General features: G+C 38.4%; 1 protein-coding gene across 4 annotated transcripts in view; it reads left to right on the forward strand.

Moving 5' to 3' along the window:
• ZPLD1 (zona pellucida like domain containing 1) overlaps positions 1-22,770 on the forward strand; it is a 112,766-nt gene that overhangs the window by 64,947 nt on the left and 25,049 nt on the right. For 2 of the 4 annotated variants that reach the window (XM_030020889.2, XM_030020885.2), the window contains exons 5-6: positions 8,894-8,949; positions 14,296-14,409. The gene's annotated coding sequence lies outside the window, so the exon portion shown is untranslated. The remainder of the gene's footprint in view (positions 1-8,893; positions 8,950-14,295; positions 14,410-22,770) is intronic. The other 2 variants (XM_030020886.2, XM_030020888.2) reach the window with 1 other exon arrangement.

A 22,770-nucleotide genomic window follows, 5' to 3' on the forward strand; every position in this document is an offset into this window, starting at 1 on the left:
AGGCACAAAGCTTAAGTGGCCTGAAGTTCCGTGTTGGTTGGTAGACTTTTTTTTCTTTAGGGGATGCAAAAATTGTGTGGCTGAACTATTACTCCTGTAGGTGTATTTTAGCTCTGATAGTTCTTAGTAAATTTACCATGTTAACTTAAGTTGATGAATGAACTCACATGAAACTGTTATTGAAAGCTAAGTCTGTCTGCATCATTAATTGCACGGTGTTTCATATCCTTGGAACAAACATCTTTCCTGTGAAAGAATCTGCCTGCAAGGTCACCTGTCCTTGCAAAGTTAAGGTTTATAAATCAGATCTAGGCATTTATGCCGATAGTCAGTTTTGTTCTTCTCTTGTTCATAGTTCACAGGCTTTTTCCTGAATAACATCATTAAGGAACCTTGTCTAAGTCTAGTATGAGCAGCTGAGGTATTTGCTAGCTGAGAATCCTTGTCTGGTACTAGTTAATGTAGATTTTTGAAATACAGTGATGAAACACTTAAATTTACGGTGTGTATAGAAACAACATGAGTATAAGTAGAAATGAGTGAATTCTAGGAGTAACTACTTCCAAACACTTGCATACATACCCAGGTGTATTGATCTGAGTTAATGTGATTATCTCTAGGCAGTGTGTAAGTACTGCAGATCCCTTCTGCAAAATCTGTAAGCTTTTCCTGGCTGTGTGAGCAGATGAGACTACTCTTGTCCTTACACTCAGTATCTTTTTCCAGAGATGGGGGCTGCATCATTTTCTGTAGGCTTGCTGAGTGCATTCACGCTCTGCTTGTATTCCTCTAGTTTACTAAAGGCATGGATTTAGCTGGCAGTGTTGGGCTGGGGGTATGGTGTTGCCTGTTCCTTTGACTTGCCACTGCCGCCTTTTGCACTAATTTCTGTCTGTGCTCTTTGCCAAGGTCCTTCACGGCTTTAGCTGTTGTAGCTTCTTCCTTTCTCATATTCTCAGTACTGAGAATGTTGTCTTCTCCCTGTAACCAGTGATGTGTCCTGCTTAAATCTTCAAAAAGTATTTTCATCCTTTTGCTTCCTACCATGCCAGGGAAGAAATCCTAGCAAATGTCTCCAAAGTTACTTCCCTGTTCCTCTCCCTGTTAACTCTCCTTTGCCTTAAGGCCTGCACAAATCTTGGCTGGACTGCTCATGGTCTGAGACATTTCTCTTAGATTCCCAGAAGAGATGCATCAGCATGGCAGGGAAGAGGACAGGAAGACTGGGAGCAAGGGGCTGGGGCTGGGGAAGAGATGAAATTGGCTTATTTCCCCCACTGCCCCAAGAGAAGGGCCCAAGGAAGCACAGCCAAAGACCACAACTCATGCTGCCTAGTGGGGTCTCATTGTTTTACTGGCTATCCTGTCTGTATCCCCATGTTCTTGTGTACTGCAAATATAATTACAAAGTCTTTGGGACAGATGCTGTCATCTTGGTGTTTATGCAGTCTCTGGCACAAATGTAGCATTATTACAATAGAAACAGTATATAATAATCAATGGATTTTATATAGAGAGCTTTAACTAGATAAAGCTTTTTAACTAGACCTTTAGCTGAAAGAAAATAGAAATACAAAGCTGAAAGAATTGTAAGTTTGCTATTTATTTAAGCAAAAATGAATTTAAGTTTTTTTTGTCGAAGTTGTGCATAACGTTGCATATTCTTTCCATATATTTTTATCCCTGCTTATAGTGTTTGGTATTAAACTAGACAGTAAAATCTCCAAAGCACAATTGTTTTCCCAAATGTATTTATATTGCAAATAGCACGCCTTCATCTAGAGAGAGGAGCTTTTTGCATGTAATAATAAAAAACAATAGTAATTACTCTTGTTTGGAAGTAAAGCTGAAAATGATTTGGACTCTGTGGAAAAAGTGTTTTCTTGCACAAAGTATAAAAACAGTAGGTCTTTATGACCTTCTTTCCTGTGTGCTAGCTTAAACTACAAGTATAGTTGTAGTCTGTGGACATACTGCCTTAAAACAGACACAAGATCGCGTCCTGATGCATTTGTTCAGAGACTATTATAATCATTAGTGATTAGAGATGTACTTTATTTTAGCAAGAGTTTTCATCTACTTTCTTTGGGTTCCCTTTTTTTACTATTGGTAATGTTGTTGCCACGAGCTTACACCTATTTTGACATCAAAAGAGTGATTCCTTCTCTTATGTCACTGTCTCCGAGGTTGTACACAGGTCCTGTTGAGGAAAGAATAGTATATTTTATGTATAAAAAGATTTATTACACAAGGCTAAAGTTTTATTTTAGAGAGCTTTTATGTATGAGTCTGATGCATTTCTAAAAAAATATGATTTTCAGTTTCTGTAGCTCTGCAATCTGATATGAGCTTTCTAGCTGTCTCCAATATTTCTTTTGAGTTTGTCGTAGGTCTGCAGCTCTCCTTTGTTACAAGGATGCTCTTGAAGCTGTCGTTTGTATTTTATTCAGGAATAACATTGCTAAAGTTCCTGCTACTTCTCTGTTTTGTGACCCATTGTTATTTGTACGTTCTTTTCTCTGTTCTAACTTTAAATCTGTCTGTATTCCAATTTAGCTGGAGTGTTCAATGTATTCCTTTTTATGTTACTTACAAGTTTTTATATCTTGTAGTGGCTTGATTTCAGAAAGAGACGTAATGGAGCCAGCTGGCTGAGAAATGGATTTCTCCATTTCACAGGAGAAAAAAAGACAACCTACCCTTATTTTAGGAAAATGACTTCCTTATTTCTCCAGCACCCTGATTTGAAACAGGAATTAAGTTCAGAATTTTCTATGGAATTCAGGTTCTGAAAAATCTTTCAGATGTATCGAGATAAAATAACCCCAACAAACCCTGATGCCCTTTCAATGATTTATTTAACATTTTATCTGAGATATTCTCAACAACCAACATATTAATGTTTTCATTCCTTTTAATCTGATTGCTTCCACTGCTCAAAAACGTGGAGAGGAAAGTATAGGTAGCTTCAGACATGATAAAGTACAGGAGACTCTCCAGCCAGAATGTGAGAACGTGTAAAGAAAGAAAACTTCTGTTGAAAATGGCTTTACCAACATTTATTTTGATTTAAAGTTTTGAATAAAGCTAAAAAAGGCTTGAAAAATGCAACAAAAACACTTAACCTGGCAATATTTCTTTCAGCCAAATAGATTTAAAAACAGTTTTGATATTCTTTCCACATGACAAAATAGCTTGTCATTGACTGTATTTCAGCCTGTCAAGACTATTTTAAACAGTGTGTGTAACCTCGCTACTTCTGACATGTTACTTAAGTATATAGCATTCATTGTGCACTTTATGACAACATGCAGAGTTTAACTCAGATATGTTTTATAAGGAATATAATACTACTCTTCACTGCAGTGTCCAGGCACCTCACAAATCCAAGAGTTTACCTAAAAAGCCTTGTTTTGGGAAGAATTGTTATCCTTGTGTCGCTGGTAGCGAATGTGAGAGAGTCTGTGGCTAGCCCTGCATCGCATTGGCCACCACTGCTCTGCAGGCAAAAGCATGACAGCACTTGAAGCAAATTGTGTAGCCACAACAGAGTGGTGGTTTGTCCGTGTTAATATGCCATGTATTTACCTGATTCTTGGATAGGCTTTTCAAAATGCTTGGGGTCCCCCGCTGCTGCAGACTGGCTTGCCACAAGTAGGGCTGCATGCTTGAAGCATGCCTAAGTGAAATAGTATCTTGTCTTGCAGAATAAGCCTTCAAACTATGGTTGGTGGTGTAGCGTGGTTGGCGTGGGTCCTGGGGCCAAGCATAAGGGGGATGGCTGTCTCTCACAACAGTATTTCTTTAAATAAATAAATAAATAAATAAAATCTCCTTTTTACGCCACAGAATTACTTTCTCAGCTGTAACCATGTAATGTGTCCTCAGTACAGCTAGTTTTTTGTGCTGCTGCACATTACTGTGGGCTGCAAATTGCTGTGATCTGTTACTGCTACATGTAGCACTGCATTCTTTTAAATCAAATGACTTCTAGGCGGTTATCTTGATTAAAGCACTCGAATGAATAAATAATGTAGTGGACTTAATAGTGAGGGAAGAAATAGATCAAGTGGAGCTGTAATTCTTGAGAGGATACATTTTTCTCACTTTTTTATTTTATGGATTATTTAAAAGTAGTAGCTCTAATCAGTGTTTTTTTTATAATGTTTTCATTTAGTATAGTAGCATTTACTTTGATCTGTTGCTATTGTACTTAACAGGCAAGCCTGATATTTAACCTACAGTATCTTTCCATGATGTACAGGCTAATGGAGATTTGCAAGCATTAATTTCCTCCATGTTTTCTCCAGGAAATGAGTGTGAAGTTCAGAACTTCAACTTTTTAGCTCTTTGCACTGGTTTTGCATGGAGGAAAAGATAAAAATTTAGGTCTTTAATGCTGTACCACCAGTACGTTTTCATCTTCAGTCCTGAGGTGTTTTATAGACGCTCATAATGTAACAACAGACAGGACAAAATCATGAATATTTCTGAGAATGGCAGTTCAAAGGGAGAAGTAGTCATACCAATTCAGACACATCTGCTAAGGTCTTGGGATGGGCATGTTCAGCTAATGAACAACAGAAGAAAGCTACAGCTTCTCTGAATTCTCTCGATGCAGAGCTTGGGGTAGGTCGTTCCTTGTTATGGGTGATAGACTGTGCTATTAAAAATACGTGTTTGAACAATACAAGGAGTAAGCAGCAGGATTTATTGCAGGATTGTTTGTTGTTCCTTGCCCCCAGTCATGTAGTCCTCCATATCTGGTTTTATTTTGCCAACTACTAAGGCAAGGGTTCTTGTCCTCATTCTCCCCTGAAATAAGCAACTAAAAGAATGTCTGACTTCTGCAGAGATGTGACAGAATGGATGAAAAAAAAGGATATATGTCAAGACCAGAGCCCCCACCCTTATAAGTGTTTCTTTTGCTAGAGGAAAAAAAAGGATTTTTAAGTGATAATGAACTTAATTTAGTGTTGCACTCTTAAACAAAAAAACAACCCCCCAACCTGTTTAGCTGCCCCAACCTATATAATTAGTTAATTACTCTATTCCCTAGCAGAAGACAAATAGCTCCTAAAGGTAAACAACATTTTTTTAAATTGAATTTTTCCCTGGCAAAGAAAATAGGTCTCTTGGAATGCAACTAGGTTCTGGGATGAGGCTAACTCTTAACAAGAGAAAATTTTACTTACTACACAGTAAAGAAGTGAGGTAACAGAATATCAGACAATTAGTACCCAGTCAGTCTAACTCACTGACAAGAGCAGGGTGCAACCAAATAAGGTGAAAGCACTAGTGGGTGAAACAAGTGAGAAGGGGTTAATGTTGAATGTTTTACATATCAGTGTAAACTGTAAATAAGATATATAGAGGAGTGGAAAGAACATCATGGATAGAGGTGTCAGATGACAGGACTATTCCCTCAGATTTCAACAGTTCTGAAAAAATCCAGTCAGTCCTTTCAGCATAGGGCATTTGTGTATTGGTGATGCTGGGTGGGAGGAAGGGAAACCAAGCCTGATTCACTGTAGCAAGAATATAAATGTGTATGTGGCTTTTGTGTGCTGTCATAAAAGAAGAAATCAAATGTAAACGTGAATGAAAAGACCCCCTTTTTTTTTTAACTTCTGTTATGTCACTTGTGATGTATTCTACAACAAATTTTGGATGCCCTGATAGAAACCTGCTTCTGCAGTAACTCCTCTCTGTTAGTCTAGCGATCTGGCTACTTGACTAAGTTGTAGAAGACCCAGGTTTAATGCCCCTCTAGTCTAAGGGCTTTATTTCAACTTTGTCCTGTTTCTCAGGACAGTGCTTTAGGCACGGATCTAGAGCATATGCTAAACTGGATTTTCTCTCATTTGCCATAATTCATATTAGAGAGTCTTTGTATGAACAACTCAGTATGAGTTGGTGGGGACAAAAACTGTTGTCACTAACCTGGGAGTAGGTTTCACCCTTTGACCTAATGGAGCAGTCCCCAGGGGGAGATGTGCTCCCTTGAGCTGGACAAGGGACCTTCAGTCTGCTCTCCCATGTACTGGATAAATGCCCTAATAGTTGCTGGGGATGGAGGGTAATGAGGACAGTGACTGTGGGGTTGGTGAAGCCACAGTGGTAGCAGCACGACCAATTTTTGTGATCAGCTATTGTGATTAGCCCTTTGCTATCTCTGTGAAGATGCCCAGGAGGGTGGTGTTTAACCCCAGGAGCAACTAAGCACCACACAGCTGCTCACTTGCTCCACTGTGGGTGGGATGGGGGAGAGAATCAGAAGAGTAAAAGTAAGAAAATTTGTTGGTTGAAATAAAGACAGTTCAATAGGTAAAGCAAAAGCTGTGCACGCAAGCAGAGCAAAACAAGTAATTCATTCACCACTTCCCATTGGCAGGCAGGTGTTCAGCCATCTCCAGGAAAGCAGAGCTCCATCACACAAAACCGTTACTTGGGAAGACAAAATGGCATAACTCTGAATGTCCCCCCCCTTCCTTCCTCCTTCCCCCAGCTTTATATGCTGAGCATGATGCCATGTGGTCTGGAATACCCCTTTGATCAGTCGGGGTCAGCTGTCCTGGCTGTGTCCCCTCCCAACTCCTTGTGCACCCCCAGCCTCCTCGCTGGTGGGGTGGGGTGAGAAGCAGAAAAGGCCTTGACTCTGTGTAAGCACTGCTCGGCAATAACATCCCTGTGTTATCAACACTGTTTTCAGCACAAATCCAAAATGTAGCTCCATACTAGCTACTATGAAGAAAATTAACTCTAACCCAGCCAAAACCAGTACAGAGGGGAAGAAAAATGTTTATTAAACAAGACATGAAAATGCTTTCCTTCTCAGCTTCAGTAATGACCATGAACTATCCATCCTGAGTGGATCCAAATTCATGACCTTTTTTCCTCATGCAACCATTAAATTGATAACTCCTCCCTGCATACATGTAGTCTGTTCTGGCACATGCTTCTGCTTGGTGGGGGCCTGGGGCAGAAAGGTGTTCTTGTACTGGATGCTCATAAATGATCTGAAGACCAGTGAAAATCGATGCACCCTTGGCAAATTATGATTTGGGAGCTCATTATCTCTGTTTGAAACTCATTTTCCAGCCTACTGATTAAGCTTATAAAAGCACAGTTTTAATATGCCTCCTGCTCTGTTTTTAATTCCCTGGGTGACAGTAAAGAAAATTCTGACCAACTCTCAGAACAATTTATACTCTTCTTTTATCTTGATGGCATATTGATCCTGCTGAACATTCCTTCTGCAAAATAATGAACATGCATCTTAAATCCAGTTCATAGAGGTTGTGTAGTGAGCTTTTTTTCTTCTTAGGGGCAGTTTGCTGTTTTTATATTCTGATAGCTGGTACAACCCAGGAGGAACAGGTCAAGGCTCTTCTGTGGAGAAATCTTTCTGATGTCCGTCACTCTTTCTCTCTCCTTGATTAATATTTCGTGACACCTGAGGTCTTATTGTTTTGAAGTTTTAATTTCACTTTAAATTACAGAAAACTGTCTTAGCAACCAAAGCAGTGGCTGTATTTACTTAGGAAAAAGCTCATGGAAAGTGGTCTTAGAAAGCTGGTTGTGGCCTGAATAAACATGGGAAGCTCTGCATTTATTGCATTAGCTCTGCCCTTGCTTACGTTTTTTCTTGAATAAAAGTAGCTCTAGGAAAACCCAAACCCCCACAAATAAGACCCCCAAAAGAAGCTTCTAGCGCAATGTAAACCAAGCTCTAAAACCAAAAACCCCTCTTTACACCAAAGGAGGCGGGAGAGCCCAGTTGGCTTGGGGCACTTCACTAGTGTATTAAAGTACGTTAAACTACATCCTACCTTAGGCAGAGATCACTTTCCTCCTTGGAGAAGTCCCAGGGTGTGGGCACACATGCAGTCTGCAGCAGTGCTTGCTCAGGCAGTCAGCCCTTTGCTTCAGTTCCCTTCAGACTCTTACTGAATGTGAGCAGCAGCTGGGACTCTCTGCATGTAATTTTTCACCATTGTGAGGACGGCCTGTGTCTCTGAAAAGGAAATAAAGGCTTCAGGATTCATCCCTGGAATAATGGCAAATTCAGGCATATTTCTTTGCAATGCAAGCTAAACTACCAGTATTTTTCAAACAAATAATTATTGCCTCACTCACCCTACACTCTGGAGGCTAACAGGCTCCCAATCATATGAATGAGGTAATCTTTCAGCAACTTAACACTAAACTTGAGAACAGGTGAAATAAGGAAACCACTTAGAGGAAAATAACCTCTCTGTGATGGCCCTTTCTCAGAAATACAAGATTTGCTGTTCAGCACCAGCAAGTGTGTAGGGAACCAGCTGAATTGGGGAATCTGTCCACTCCTCTAAGTACTTAATGGGACACTTATTTCCCTTTGCTAAAGAAAGGCTGGTGACATCTACATTTAGCTGAAGAAGCTAATGGCAGAGGAAGACAAGGAAAGGCTGTGCTGTAAAGCAAGAGGACCAGATTAATGTTCCTTTCAGGTCAAATACATCCTCTCTTTCTCATCTGAAAAGCTGCAGACCTCAGTAGAAGAAAAATGCTTGAAATACTGAAAGATTAAGTATAATCTAGTTGTCAAAGGAAAGGAATAGGGACTGTGGGTTTGGCTAGGAGGTGGGAATGAATTCAAAAAGGAGTGCGTCTCAGTTCTATATAGGAGTGTATAATGTTTAGACTTAATCTAATGCTAATAAAGTGTACATATATTTGGAAATGGTGGTCTTAAAAACAAACTGTGCATCTTGTGTGTGGACAGTGTAACTTCCTATGACTGAAGATAAGTTGGCAAGTGGTAACAGTGATTTTTACTTTTTTAGATTCAGGGGAAAATAAAAATTCTCTGTATAATCTAAGAAGTTTAATTCCAGATTTATTTTCACAGCAGGTTGCCAGGTCTGTTATGGGCAACATGAAAACTCTTTTTCAAAACACCCCCAGGTAAGCTGAAGCTCATCTATGATACTAGATGTAGATTCTGCCAGTAGGGGCTTAAACATCTAAAACCAAAAAGCAGACAAATTGTGAAACAGAGGAATTTTAAAGCAAGAAATGAGCTGGTTTTAATGCTGTTCTAAAGCACGGGGAGAATATATTTGTTGCTACTAAGCACACAGGTTTCCATAAAGCCAGAGAAGCTGAAGGAGTCTCGTGTGTGTTTTTTAATCCAATTCACAATTTGTTACCACAGCCATTTCTCATTCAAGTTTACCTCTGCTAATATTGAAACATGTTGGTCCTTTGATATATGTTGTTGTGTGCTAGTATGACTAACAGGGATTTATATATCTCAGTTCTATGGTCTGTACCTAGATGAAACTGATGCCAGGGTTATTTACAATCTGTTCAGGTCACGTTTTTGCCGATAGTAAAACTGCATAAACTGGATTTAGGTTCTGTGTGATGTTTCAGTGCAAGTATAATTTCATGATAATTTTTCTCACTTGTGCTCGCTGTTCTGCTAACAGTTTGCATTAGAGAGATTTAAATTACAATTGCTTTGGCAAGATAGTGAACTAGTCGGTTCTGAGGTTGAATACTGTTCAGTTATTTAAAACTGGTGCACACTCTTTGTAGATGCCAATAATGTAAAGAGCCATGACAATTTTTAAGCCATGTGTTTGTGTGAGTATATTTGATTATAACTAGGGAGGAATTTCTCATGCAGTATTGATTTTTAATTTTTTTTTTTCCTTGTGGCTACAGCACATATTGATTAGGTATAATAAGAATGATATAAGTTGTTTAATCTACATTAGCTGGGTTCTGAATTAAATCGGATCTTTCAGAAAAGAAGCCTGGGTAGTAGTGTGAATTGCTTATACCAAGGGGCTTAATGTGGTCTTAATACTGAGAAATGGCTAGAAAAGCAAAAGCGTGGGGGTTTTCAAATGCAGATAAATACAGGTATGAGAAACACAAAGCAACTGGAGAAGGGATGGGGGGTGTTTGGAGGCTTCCAAAATTTCATTGTAAGAAGAACTGAAAGTACTAGTGTAGGCCTGGGTGGAAAAGAGGCATGTAAGGGGAGTCATAATAGCAGTATATGGATGATGATAACGTCTAGAGAGGAAATCCATGAGATGCCTCCCAAATATAAGCCTATATAAAGTCCCAAACATAAGCTGACTTCTGTTAAGTTATTTTGTGGGAAAGGTTTGCTTGTTTGTTTTGTCAGCTGAGGTTGTGTTTTTAAGCATCCTTTTTTTTTCCCCTGTACTTTTAAAAAATGTTTAGTGTTGAGGTATATTCTAGACAAGGCATATGGCTAAATAAACTACTTGTCTAATCATGTATAAGACTTCCTCTGTTCCTAAACAATGGAAATGTGCTTTGGTTGAATTGTTCCCTCAGAAGTCCATTTAGGCTGCAGAATTCATTTCACGGGCCCTCCGGCAATCACTGTGCACCTTCAGAACTCATTCACAAAAAGGTAGAGTCCCTCCTGACAGCAAAGTGTTTCACTTTTGAATTAAGCATGGGATTTTCATATGACTTATAAAACTGAAGAATATTTTGTTTTGAAATAGCCTTATTTCTCCTCTGTGCTTAAAAAAGCTAACAATCTAGCTGAGCTTTGTGGCATTTCACATTAATGGTGAAGTTCTGATATTGACTTAGTTTGATAAAAGCAAGTTTAGGATATCTCCAGAGCTCTATGTAAGAGGATAATAGTGATAAAACCGTAAGGAAAAATTCTTTTTTTTTTCTGGTTAATAATAAATGATAATCTTGTCTATTGTATTTTTTTTTTTTATTAAGAGTAATGTAAATCTGACAGACTCTGAAGTTATATCCCGGGCAAATCAGCAGTAGAATTTGGCTTGCATATGGACTGGTTAATAATGTTTGGACTTGCCCTTTTATTTGAAATTTGCTCTCTTCTATTGAGTTTTTCTATCCTCTTGCAGCAACTCTGTCTCCTTGCAGGTATTTAGATATCAGCAGCAAATTATGGGTGAGTGGGGACTTTCCAAATCCTGGAGCAGAGGGGAGGAGAAATAATTTTGCTTACGCATGGTATCTTTCTATACAAAAAGAGATAGTTCCTTAGATGCTAATTGCTGAAACTCGTGTCCAAAACTCCTAAAATTAGTGTTTAGAAGAATCAGATTGTCTGATCTCAAATAATACGCAAAATAGTGAGACAGGCAGAGGGATTTCTGGGATGGAGACAGATTTTGAATTTGGAAATGAGGAAGGTGTTTGTTAGTGATAATGAGGTACATTTGGAAAGCTCTTTGTGATATATTCATAGCACTGTGCTCTCACATTTGTTCTGACCAGAGTAACTGTTTGAAATCGTACTGAAAGCTTGCAAAACTATAGAATATTATACAGAGTGAAAATAATTTCTTTACAAATAAACTGTGTAAGATTAGAGAATCAGATAGTTGGGGGCACATTCCTTCAAGGATTAATGGTGATATACTCATGTTTGTTTTATTTTGCCAAGTTAATGAATTCAGGGTTTTCTTTTTATTTTAAATGTAAAGAGCAGATAAATAACACATTATATAGCAGAGGAATTACTGAATTCTCTATTAATTATAGAGAACTTGAAACAGAATCTTAGATTTTATGGGTGCGTGCAGCATATCCCTCAGATCACTTACAAGTACAGTGTGATAGCAGTGAAGTCCCTATTTCTACTAAGTACAGAGATTTGTTGATTGATTGCTTTCTATACATAAGAGTAGTTAATTACTGATAGAACATGTTGGGGCTGTTTTCCCCCTTGCCTATGGAGTTTTAATAGTTTGAGGGGGGAACTGCTGTGCTCCCAGGTTGTGAAAGCTGTCAGGGTTGGGAACATCTAGCTAATTGTTCTTTCCCCAAGAAGCATACAGTGAGAGAGGGGTACGTCAGCAATAATTTTCGTAGGGGTAATGATGCGACCTGCTGGGATGAAGGCTAGTCTTGCTGGCTACTGAGGGCTGCAATGCAGCCACTGTGAGCTGTGCTGCCCAGCCAGGTTTTAACCTGCTTCTGCTCACACGTGTGTGCAGGTGCAAGTGCATTCAATTCAGCCAAGCTGCTTGCACAGTTTGTGGGGACAGCCGAGTCTCCCAAAAATGCACAGCCATCACTCCTTTGTGCATAGCTGCTGAGATGGCCAGCTTCTTGAGTGAGTCTCAGGTTATAAGGACCTGTCCTGCAGCCTGGCGCTTTGTCTCCTTTATTTACTGAAAAGCATAGTCTGCAGCAAGAGAAAGATGGGATGACGGCTGTGATGCTGGGCCAGGATTTCATTGTGTGCATATCCCTATGGAGGGAAGAAACCCAGATGTTGCAGAAGCTTTACTTGCTGTCAGTGGAAAAGAGAAATTGCACACAGTGTTTTAAGATGATTTGATGTTTTTAATAATCTGAGGATGAAAAGGCAAAGGATGACTTTTGATATTATAAGTGTCTTAAAAAAAATAAATGGAGATTCCCATTTCAGAAACATACTCGAGGGTAGACTGCTTTAAACACTCTTGTTTATGAAACTGATATTACACTGAGGTATTTCATTGTAGATTTGTGTGACGAGGTACCAAACCTGTCCAAACACTTAATATGAAGTAAAAGACTGGAACGTGTCATTGCTGCATATCTCTTGGTTTATCTTTTTATTACTTCAAGGCTGCCCTAGTCCAGACTGTATTACATTATTCATATTATAAGGTTGGATTTAGTTTTTGAGTCCTTACCCAGCCAAAGCATCATTAATATTATAGGGTATGTGCCTGAATAAAGCGCTAGAAATTTACAAAGGTAGAGTCCTTTGGTGCCTGATGACTTCAAAATATAACCCTTGCAGACTGGATCTTTTCTGGAACAAAACTCCTGCTGGGAGCCGCAAAAGCTCTGGCTGCTTAAGTAAGGGGACAGTGCTGGGCTCTCCTTGCTGGGTCTGGAGTGGCCAGGTGGGGTCTGCCAGTCCCTGGTGCAGAGCACAAGGTTTGTGTGTGCAGGGAGTACCCCCTTTCAGCACTGGGAGGAAAGTGAAATGGATCTTGTGCAGCACCGCTGGGTGATGAGGCCGCTGATCTCTCATATGTGGAGGTGAGTGGCAGAGGGTAGCTCAGGAAACGGCAGAAGAGCATCCCACTGCCTCCGGAGAAACGGAGAGCAGGCAGGGGACATGCAGACCCGTGAGCCCTCTGGGCTTCTTCTAGGAGCTCCTTCACCAGGGCCTGTGCCTCTGTAGGATGCTTCAGTGTTAAAAGGGTCATCTGCTTTCTTCTGCAGTGCCCTGACATGGTAGGATCGTGAGGAGGAGGGAGGATAAGTGCATCATGTCACTGCTGGTTCTGCCATGGCTGCTCTTCGGAGCCTGCCACGGTTACCGTGAATGTGCACGGTGTGCTCTGCAGCACTTTAATGTTTAAGAGGAGCTTGCTGAAGTGAAGGTATGGCTGAGGCATGGCTTTTCTGTTCTAAAAACTGCCCTAAGCCCCAACAAATCCAGGCACCTCAAAGCTATCTCTGTGGTGTCAAAGCCTCTAAACTATTGTTTTCCCTGGCCAAAGGTGTAATGAAAGCTTCTAGGCGTAGATGGTTGCAATAGAAACTGAAGGGAGGGGGTGAAAGGAGGCAAGAGGAAGAAAAAACTAATGCAACAAAAGGGAGTTAAACACCTCCCCACCACCCCCCTCCAAATCCCAGAGACAGGGGAGTAGATATTATGAAGCAGGTTTGGTTTCTAGCAGCTTGATCTCTGCCTTTGTGTGCACTTGGCTTTGTGTGCATTGATGTCCTGTTGGTAATTATCATTCTGTTGACACCTGTATTCATGATGACACCCCTATATCACATTTTCATCACAGCGTGAAACGTCGCTCTTTTTGCTTTTGTTTTGTTTAGTACTATGAATTTAGCCCAGAATTGAAAAAAATAGACACTTCTCAGAAAACACAACGGGACATTGATAACCTTGCAGCTTAGTTACTGATCCTATCTCAGTGCTTCCATCTCTCTACTTCCTCCCACCCCTCTTTTTAAGCAGACAAGGTTTTCCCTCAACAAGCTGATGACAGAATAATTTCTCCAGGTCAATTGTTTGTCCCACATTGTCCTCTGGAGATCTTCATACAAGTGGAGAGAAGCAGATCAAAAGGCTGCAACAAAAAAAGAGGCAGAGGATTGAAAAAAGCCACCATAAAGATCCTGCTCAGGTTTCAGTCTGATGATGAACAGACTTGTAAAGTATTCTGAGACCTGTCAAATTTTCCCATCTAAAATCCAAACTTACTTTAAAAAGAATTTTCATAATGAGTGTCTCTTTTCCCCCATCCACAGGGTCAGCGTATTTTCTGAAAAAGTTCTGCAGGGCAGAGGAGTTGAACACTTGATCACATGCAGGAGCACAGGATAGATGGAGTACAGCTGACTCAACAGCTACAGGGGATTTGGGTAAGTGCCCACCATGTCAGCCAACTAGAACTTACTAAAATATTGGTAAATGTTAAATTATTTGTTACTTTTTAAAGAAAATTCTTACTTTATCACCTGTCAGACAAATTTAACCTCACTGGGAAATCTCAGTGTGAGTTTGTTGGGGAAGAAGTATGCAGGGAATGGCTAATGAAAACATGAAGGCAAATGAGGATCCAACTGTGAAAAGAGGTGATATTTTTTTTCTCAACTTAGCTTTTACCTAAAAGCACCCAGGCCAGACTCACGCTATTAATGTAAGGGGAGGAAGGTTACAAACCCCTTGCAGTGCTGAGGCTATCAATGTATGTCAAACATGCTCATGTTGCTTTCAGGAGGGAAACTATCAATTGCCTGAAGGAGACAATGTTATCCAACTTGTAGTATCAGTCAGCCTGTTCCCACAATCATTTCATTGATGGAGGAAAATTTTGATAAGCGAGACTTCTTATCTGGCTCCATTGCAATCAAATGACATCAGTTCGCTGATTGGAAATTACATTGTCTCTGGTCACAAAGGTGACTGGACATGATGATTGCACCACCTTTGTTTATTTTTAAAGTAATAATAATGACAATATATTCTTGAATGAAGATAGCGGGGATTTGAAATCAAGTCTTCAGTTAAGCTGATGAACTGATACAGTCCAAATTGACATAGTTACTCTAATTGCTTTGTGTACTGTGAGGGAAAACTTTATCATGGTCTAAGAGCAGCAGAAGATAGGACTGTTGGCCCTGCTTGCACGCTCTTGATCAAAGAATATTTTTACCAGTGCATGACGTTTTGTTCTCTTTCAGCTAGGTCTTGAGCAGTACCCTTCAGGCTTGTTTTAGAGGCTGACTTGAAAATGACTTCAGACCTTGTTTTAAGTCCAAAATAGCTATGAGAGGGATTTGAAACATGGTGAAAGAAATATCTATAAGTGAATCTTTTCTATTTCACAATAGAAATAATTTTTATTTTTTCTTTTAAAATATAAATTTGGGAACAGTGTAAGTGCTCTCTGATTTCACAGCATTTATGAAATCTGTGGTATTACATACTTTCTTAGGCCAGGATATTAGCAGCATTATTTACTGCAAATTTGTTTAACTTTTAAGGATTAGATAAGGCTGTACTGTGCTGCAGCAGTATTCTACAACTTTACTGCTTAATGTCTGTTCCTAAAAGTAAGGAAATTGAAGTCATTGTGATGGCATAAACTGTTGCTGCTTTTTGTCAAGGAAGTCTTATTTTACTGGTAACTTTTCAAGCTGCAAACAGATGGCTGCAGTATAATCTACTTGCTAGTGACATCAAGCATTATTTACTGAAGATTTATATTTATATTGCTCTCCAAAAGCGTAAAAAGAGTAATTAAGTAGAATGATACTCATTTAGATCTTTATCTGCCCATGTGACTGCAGGGCTCTGGGGGCAGGCAGTAGGATTAAGAGCATCTCATCACTGGATCAGTGTATTTGAATCCAGACCATGTTTAGAGGCAACTGAAGGCCATTAGCGTGTGATGACTCTTCAGTGGCCTATATCAAATGATTTGATAGTCTCTGTAAATTTGCTAGCTGATGGAACCCCCATAATGATCAGTGGTCTGAGAAGGAAATCTGTAGACTGAATGGGCATGTGTTGAGAATGTATTTCAGCTTGGGAACAACCTCTGCCTTCCAGGATTTAGGGACACTCTTTGTACACTCCCCGTACAGAGGACTTGATGTGACTGTTGCTTTTGTGTTTCAGTCCAAGGTGATCCTGGACTTGCTTTAGCCTTTCAGTGATTTTTGAATTGCAATGTCTCCACTAAAAGTGAAAGAGGAACACAATGTAAAACAGCTGCAATAGAGCAAAATTGGCTCCTTTTTTTCCCCTCAGCATTAGATTAATTAGCCAATGTCTTAAAAACACTGTAGTAGTGTTCATTACAGATACTTCTATGTGTAATAGCCAGTCTGTAGGTGGGTGCGGCACGGCTGGTGGTTACCTGATGGTCCTTGTTTGTTAATCAGGCAGTTTTAACTGTTAACTATAGATTTTTTTTTTTTTTTTTTTTAATGTTTATAAAATTTTGTAGCTGAAGTGAGAAGTGGAATATCCAAAATTATTTTTATATTAGTTTTATGATGGGAGTCAGATATGCAGTGACTTTAATAGGAAATCTGTCTGGTTTAATAGGTTTGTATTCTTGGCATTTCATGTTGAATCCACCGAAGTTGCACTAAAGAATCTAACTTCTAACACAAGATTAAAGAAATGTTGATCTAAATACAAAAAGTCTAATTACATGGATTTTAATGATTAAAAGGAGGTCTTGCTTTGTCAAGAACCTCCACATTTGGGCTAAAAGGATCTCTTCAGATCACTGCAACAGTCTCCAAATCTTATACTGAATTTCCTTTCTTTTTTCTCAGGTGTCTTGCTGATGTCAAAATTTTTCTCATGCAGTAGACAATATGAAGAGTGTGAAAATGAGAGGAGAATTTGTCCAAAATTCTTTAATTCAGGTCCAAAGCCTTGACCATAAATCACTTCCTTCAGACCTGTTTTCCTCTCAAATCTGCTCTTACGGAAAACATTCTGCACTTCATACCTGCGTGAATGTCCTGTGGGAAACAGTTGTTAATTCATGCAGGTTGGAAGAACAGAATAGAAAACATTCTTTACTGTGAGGCTCAGGAGATGTGATTTTGTGCATTTCTACATCTGGAACTTTAAGCTGATTTGTGTTTTCACATTTTATTGAGGTATCTGTGAACCATGGAGTCAGAAACATAATTTCAAACAAACTTAAAATTCTTAGCTTATCTATCAGATACATATTTACGTGCTTTCAACGTATGATATGATGGGCATGATTTGGAAAACACTAGCATTTCCTTAGGTTGTTAAAATAAATGTCTGGAAGAGTTTTGGCAGTATTTTTTGTGAAATGCAGGAAGAAAATCTAAATAACCTATTCAAGTCACCTTTGTGGGACAGCAAAACAAATATTGTGGCAATATTTACAGTAAAATCCAACTGTTCCATCACTAAGCATAACTACAGTAGAAATAACATGGAACGGGGTGCAGGGAAGGTAGTGCATTTAGGAATAATAGTATTTCACTAGTGGATGTCGGAAAAGCTAGAATAACTCTGATATTTAGCACAGAATAGCAGGTAAACAGTTTACTCCATGACTTCAACAGTCTTAAGTGACTAAGTTTAAATAGATCTAGTAAGTCAACATCTCTGGCTCGTTCAACAAATAGTTGTTCAGTTCTTTTATGCTTTAATAACTCTATTTCCCTAATAGTCTGTCTCCTTGGAAGAAGTTATTATGCTACTTTGTATAAATCTCTTTCATACAGTCACATTCTTCATTTGATCACTGTTTCTCTTCTTACCTTGTAAATATGCAGTTAATTTAATTTCTTTTCAGACCAGATTAAAAAATCTTAGTTTATCCAAGGATTTTTTGTAACAATGAAGACAGACATGTATACTAAAGTACAATGTTGAAAAGATTATTATGAATGTTTTGAAGTGTTAAAATGTAGGTATCTCTCTCTTTTTTTTTTTTTTTTTTTTTTTTTTTTACAGCTTATTGGCAGTAGGTACACCAATTACATTTCCCTAGTCTTTAGGCAAAAAACCACTCTTAGCTGGAGCTTTGCCTATCTGAGGCTATGGGATGAGGCTCCAGATGGACCTATGCTAGTGTGTATCTCTTTAAGCACACCTTTTGCTGATTTTATAGGTTGAAGAACACTGCATGGCTGTAAGACTTCTATTATTTACCCAACATATGTGTTTAATTCTCACTACCAGTAGTAAGATTCATAAAAAAGACTGAACTGTGTCTTTGGGAATAAGATCTAGGTTTTCAACCTTTTGGTGTTCGACAGGGCTTAGTATGGTTATTTCATTTCATTTTGTAAGCAAGCTATGGATTGCTTCCATATAAATATTTTATGGTCTTGAATTTCAGTTGCCCATATAGCATGCTGGTCAAAATTTGAAGTCTTTCAGATCAAAGTCTAGTGATTTTAGTGTGGCTTCGTTTTGTGGAAAATTAACATCTCTTTCTCAGTCCCTTTGGCTTTTTTATCCGTGAAGGAGATTATTGTAAAAGGACTGGAAAACAAACCAGATTTTTTTAAACTTTAGAACCAAAGCAAAGGCTTTGTGTACTGTTTTTAAAAAACTGCAAAAATTTGTTCCCCTGTCTCATTTTCCTTGGACACTGTAGGCACCTGCTTGATTCACAAAAGATCTTGGCTTTTGAGACTTTAGCTATTATTTAGTCTTCATCAGGTAAAGTTTTTGGTTCTGGTAGAAGTTTGATTAAGCACAGACTCCAAGCTTTGACCCAACATTTAATTTCAAAGCTGATGTAGTATGGAGCTAATCCAGGACTCTTTTGTTTTTAAATCTCAAGAATTGAGAGGAAATATGACTAGCAAATAAACATGGGTCATTCTAGGACCAAATAATTGATGCATTCTAGGACCAAACAATTGATGCTGAAGGCAAGTCTATGCCTGACTATGTGTGTGTGTTTAATGTGTGGTCTTTTCTGTGTAGTCCACAACTGCTTTTTGTGTCCTGAATAGCTATGAAAGAGAAAGATTAGTTTACCTATTTAAAACAAAACTATTTTCCCATTTTTTTTTGGGGGGGGGGGGGGGGAAATCAGCTGGTTTTGTACATTCTAGGGTGCACTGATCTCTGATGTTCTTAGTTTTATTATTTCCTCATATATGTTAAATTATTACATTTGTTGTATTTCAGTGCTATGTGCCCTCAAATACTGTGATTTTGGGAACGTACAGTCTGTTCACAGGTTTAGCTCTGTCATCAGCTTTAGTCCTCTGTTTAGGAAACTGCTGAACTTCAAGATATATATATGTGCCTCTGTGTATATATCTGTCATGTATATATGTGTGCACATGTCTGCATATGGATAAATTTTTTTCAGCTTTGCAGGTTTTGCTTGGTGTCAGAAAAGGAATGGCACTATGGAGTCTCAAATCAGAGAAGTCTGTAAGAAAAGAAATGCTGTGTTTCAGTCTCAGCACCAAAGACTATCCACAAACAGAAGGAATTTTTATAGCTGAAACATGTCTTAGTTCTTCCCATCTCAGGTGCCCTTTTTTCTCTTACAATCCTTTTGAAAAAAGGCAATTATCACCGTTTGGTAGGCTTGTCTTCAAAACAGATACTGTAAAGATCCATGTCCTGTTTTATCTGCATCAGAAGAGCCAAGGAGATAGTGGAAGGCAATAGTGAAAATGTGATCTGGATAATTCATTACAATGGGATTTACAAGTTAAGAGAAAATTCCACCGAAGACCTTGAGGTAGAGAGGTATTCTGTTTTGTTCATGGGGTTACTTTTAAGTGACAGCAAATGATCTAGTACGTGTCTAGAAGCAAAGTGGTTCTGGAAGACCTGACAGCGGTACAGTTAACGTACTTCACAACTTGAGTGCAGATGCAGAAGCAAATGTGGCAGTAAAACAAATGTAAACCAAAAAGACAAGAAGCTATTTTGTCATGAGATGACTAAGTAGTACTCACTGAACTATATAATAATAATTTGAAAATATTTTTGTGAGTAAAAGTAGTAATGTTTCTATTCCATTACTTGTAGAGACCTAATGTACAATGCTAGAGAGCATTTAGGCAGTTACTAGATATGTATAAAACCACTTAAATGATCCACCAGCTTTATTATGTGCTTATCACTTCTATAATTTTCTTTCAGAAGTTTTCTTTATTACTATTAACTGGTTTTTTTGAAAGACTTATCCAGTCAGAAGGCATAAAGATCGCCGTAGTATTTTGCAGAACTGCCACACCCTGTGGACAAAAAATAGAGAACAAGCAGTAGATTATAGGATGTTCTCAAAATACAAGATGAATATTTGAAATAAGTAATCTACTCAGAAGTCAGAACTGACTCTCAAATGAATTTCAATAAAAATGTAGGGCTGAATCAGTGAATGATGTTCACAGTTGAAAATTTTTGAAGTTTTTTTTAGAGAGGATGGGTGAAGAAGAGAAATGAATGTCGAGTGACAAGAGGAAAGAAGAGCAAATCTAGATAGGTCAAACCAATGTTTCTTCATGAAACTAAACTCCTAAATTGACTGCAAAATAGCTGTTTAAATCATAAACATCTTTACTTTGAAATTTTGTGGGGGTTTTCTGACATGCTGAAGTTTATGAAAGCAGGGATAAGGGCTTTGTAAATGGTAACAATTAAATTAAGGGCTACAGGTTGCAACTCTTACCTGTTTGTACCCTTCAATGATATGCAGCAAAGAACAGTAAGACCTGCAGTTGTGACTCAGTGCTGAATATGTAGACAACTCTGGTTCAGCAGGGAATCATACCCTGACTATTTCAGCATTCTAGAATTTTACTCTAATGTTATTACATTGAAACCTGGATATGTTGGGTTTTTTTTTCCTTTGAATTGATTGTTTTAGAAATCTATGTGAACCACAGTCTCTGAAATGGTTTAATTAACCACGTTTGGTAGGTCTTTAAATCCCTGACTGTCTCTTTGTCTACACCTGGCCTTTAAAGCTCTTTTGTTCTAGTAATGCTTGAGATAGTTGTCATGTTCTTTTTGTGTTAACGGAAGTCTTGCACATGGATTTTTACCTCTACCCCCAAGTCAAGGGAAAGAATGGTTCCCTTGCTAAATAGAAAATACCAGAACTTGTTTGGAAGAGATCCTTAGGTGGATGGGTAGAGGCGGAAACATTTGGAAGTAAAATTATTTAAGTAGCTATGACAGGAATTTTTTGAGGTGATTTGGGCATTTCAGTGAGACTAAGCACTACACTGTGAATGTCATAAAAAAAACATGGTAAATCATGTAAACATTAAGATCCTTGATGAAGATGCTCAGCAGAGAAAACTAGAGATGAGGGCTGAAGACCATAGAAGAGAACTCTCGGTACATCAGTGAAACCTGGTATGGGTTTGTCAATTAAGAGTTTCATAGATAGAAAGGATCCCATTTCCCTTGCAGTATATGGTGGCATCTTTGGAATCATGAAAGTTGTCTTAACAGCCAAATATGTTTGCTACTAGAGCAAAGAAGCACTTTTTTTGGAAAGCACCAAGAGCTGTGTTCCTCAAAAAAAGCTTAAAGAATTGCATGCTAAGTTGAAGAAAAAAGGCAAACATCTTCCACATCAATTTGTTTACTCCTGGATTATAAGTCACCCTATTGCTGACACTTACACGTTACCTTTCTTCTTTTGTAAATTGAATTTTCATTTCATATTCATGTACAGGCAATAAGATTATAGTGTTCCTGTTACTATTTTAATAAAAGTTCTGTGCTGCTTTAATTGGATGAAATGTTCAGCAGTATCAGTATAGTACAAATCTTTTTGTTAGGGTGCCTTATACGTTTGGAGGACTGAAGTTTTAGAAATTTCTGTTGAGAAATAAGTTGCCAGAGGCCTTTAAGAATAGGCTGGAAAAGCAGGTATGGCTGCCTTGATTCTTGCTGGTGTGGGCAGATAGGTGAGGTTGGCCTCTCAGGGTCCTTTCTATGCCTGCAATTCTCCTGAGAAATGAAAAATAATACATGTTCCTAACTTATTTAACTGAAACCAGCAGTAGTCAGCTCAACCGATGATGTGGATCTGCATGTTGATCCTTACGCGGATGAGTTAATAGCCAGAAAGCAAGTAGGACATTATTGGTTGCGTTAAAATCTGATTTGTTCTGAATACAGCTAGAGAACTAATGCTATAAATACTTAATGTCTTAATTCAGCTTTGTTCCTTAGCAATCATCTCTCCTTCCTCTGAAATACAGCAGCAGAAGTTAAGTTTAATAATTAAAATTTTAGAATTTATTGTAAGTTCTGCTTTTCATCTAAAGTAATAGCTACAGCTTTGTCAGTGTTATCTTTCATTAAATTCTTTTCAAACAGTTTTTTTTTTATTAACAAAAAATACTGTGGCAGTTAGAAAATTGAAGTCAGATTTAGATCTTGGTAAATTACCCTTGATTTATACCATTGTAATGGACATCAGAAACCAGCTCATATACAACAGAACAGTAATAGCCACTTTATCGATGTAACTGCTGTACAAGCAGAAGTAAGGCTCCAGTATGTTGGAGAAATGCCAATTTTCCAAAGGAAAAAATGTTTCTTTCAAAATAAAGTATGAATTTTCATAGTAAACAAACAAACAAAACACTACCTTACTGCTCTGTCAGAGTAATGGAGATGGTGAGGAGATCGTGAAAATAGAGGTTTCATAGCAACCCAGTTAAATTTTATTTTCTTTCTTAAGTTTTCACAATTTTTCATCAGCGTTAGCTACA

The sequence above is a fragment of the Aquila chrysaetos genome, chromosome 7 (assembly GCF_900496995.4).
Source record: "Aquila chrysaetos chrysaetos chromosome 7, bAquChr1.4, whole genome shotgun sequence".
NCBI classification, from domain to species: domain Eukaryota; kingdom Metazoa; phylum Chordata; class Aves; order Accipitriformes; family Accipitridae; genus Aquila; species Aquila chrysaetos.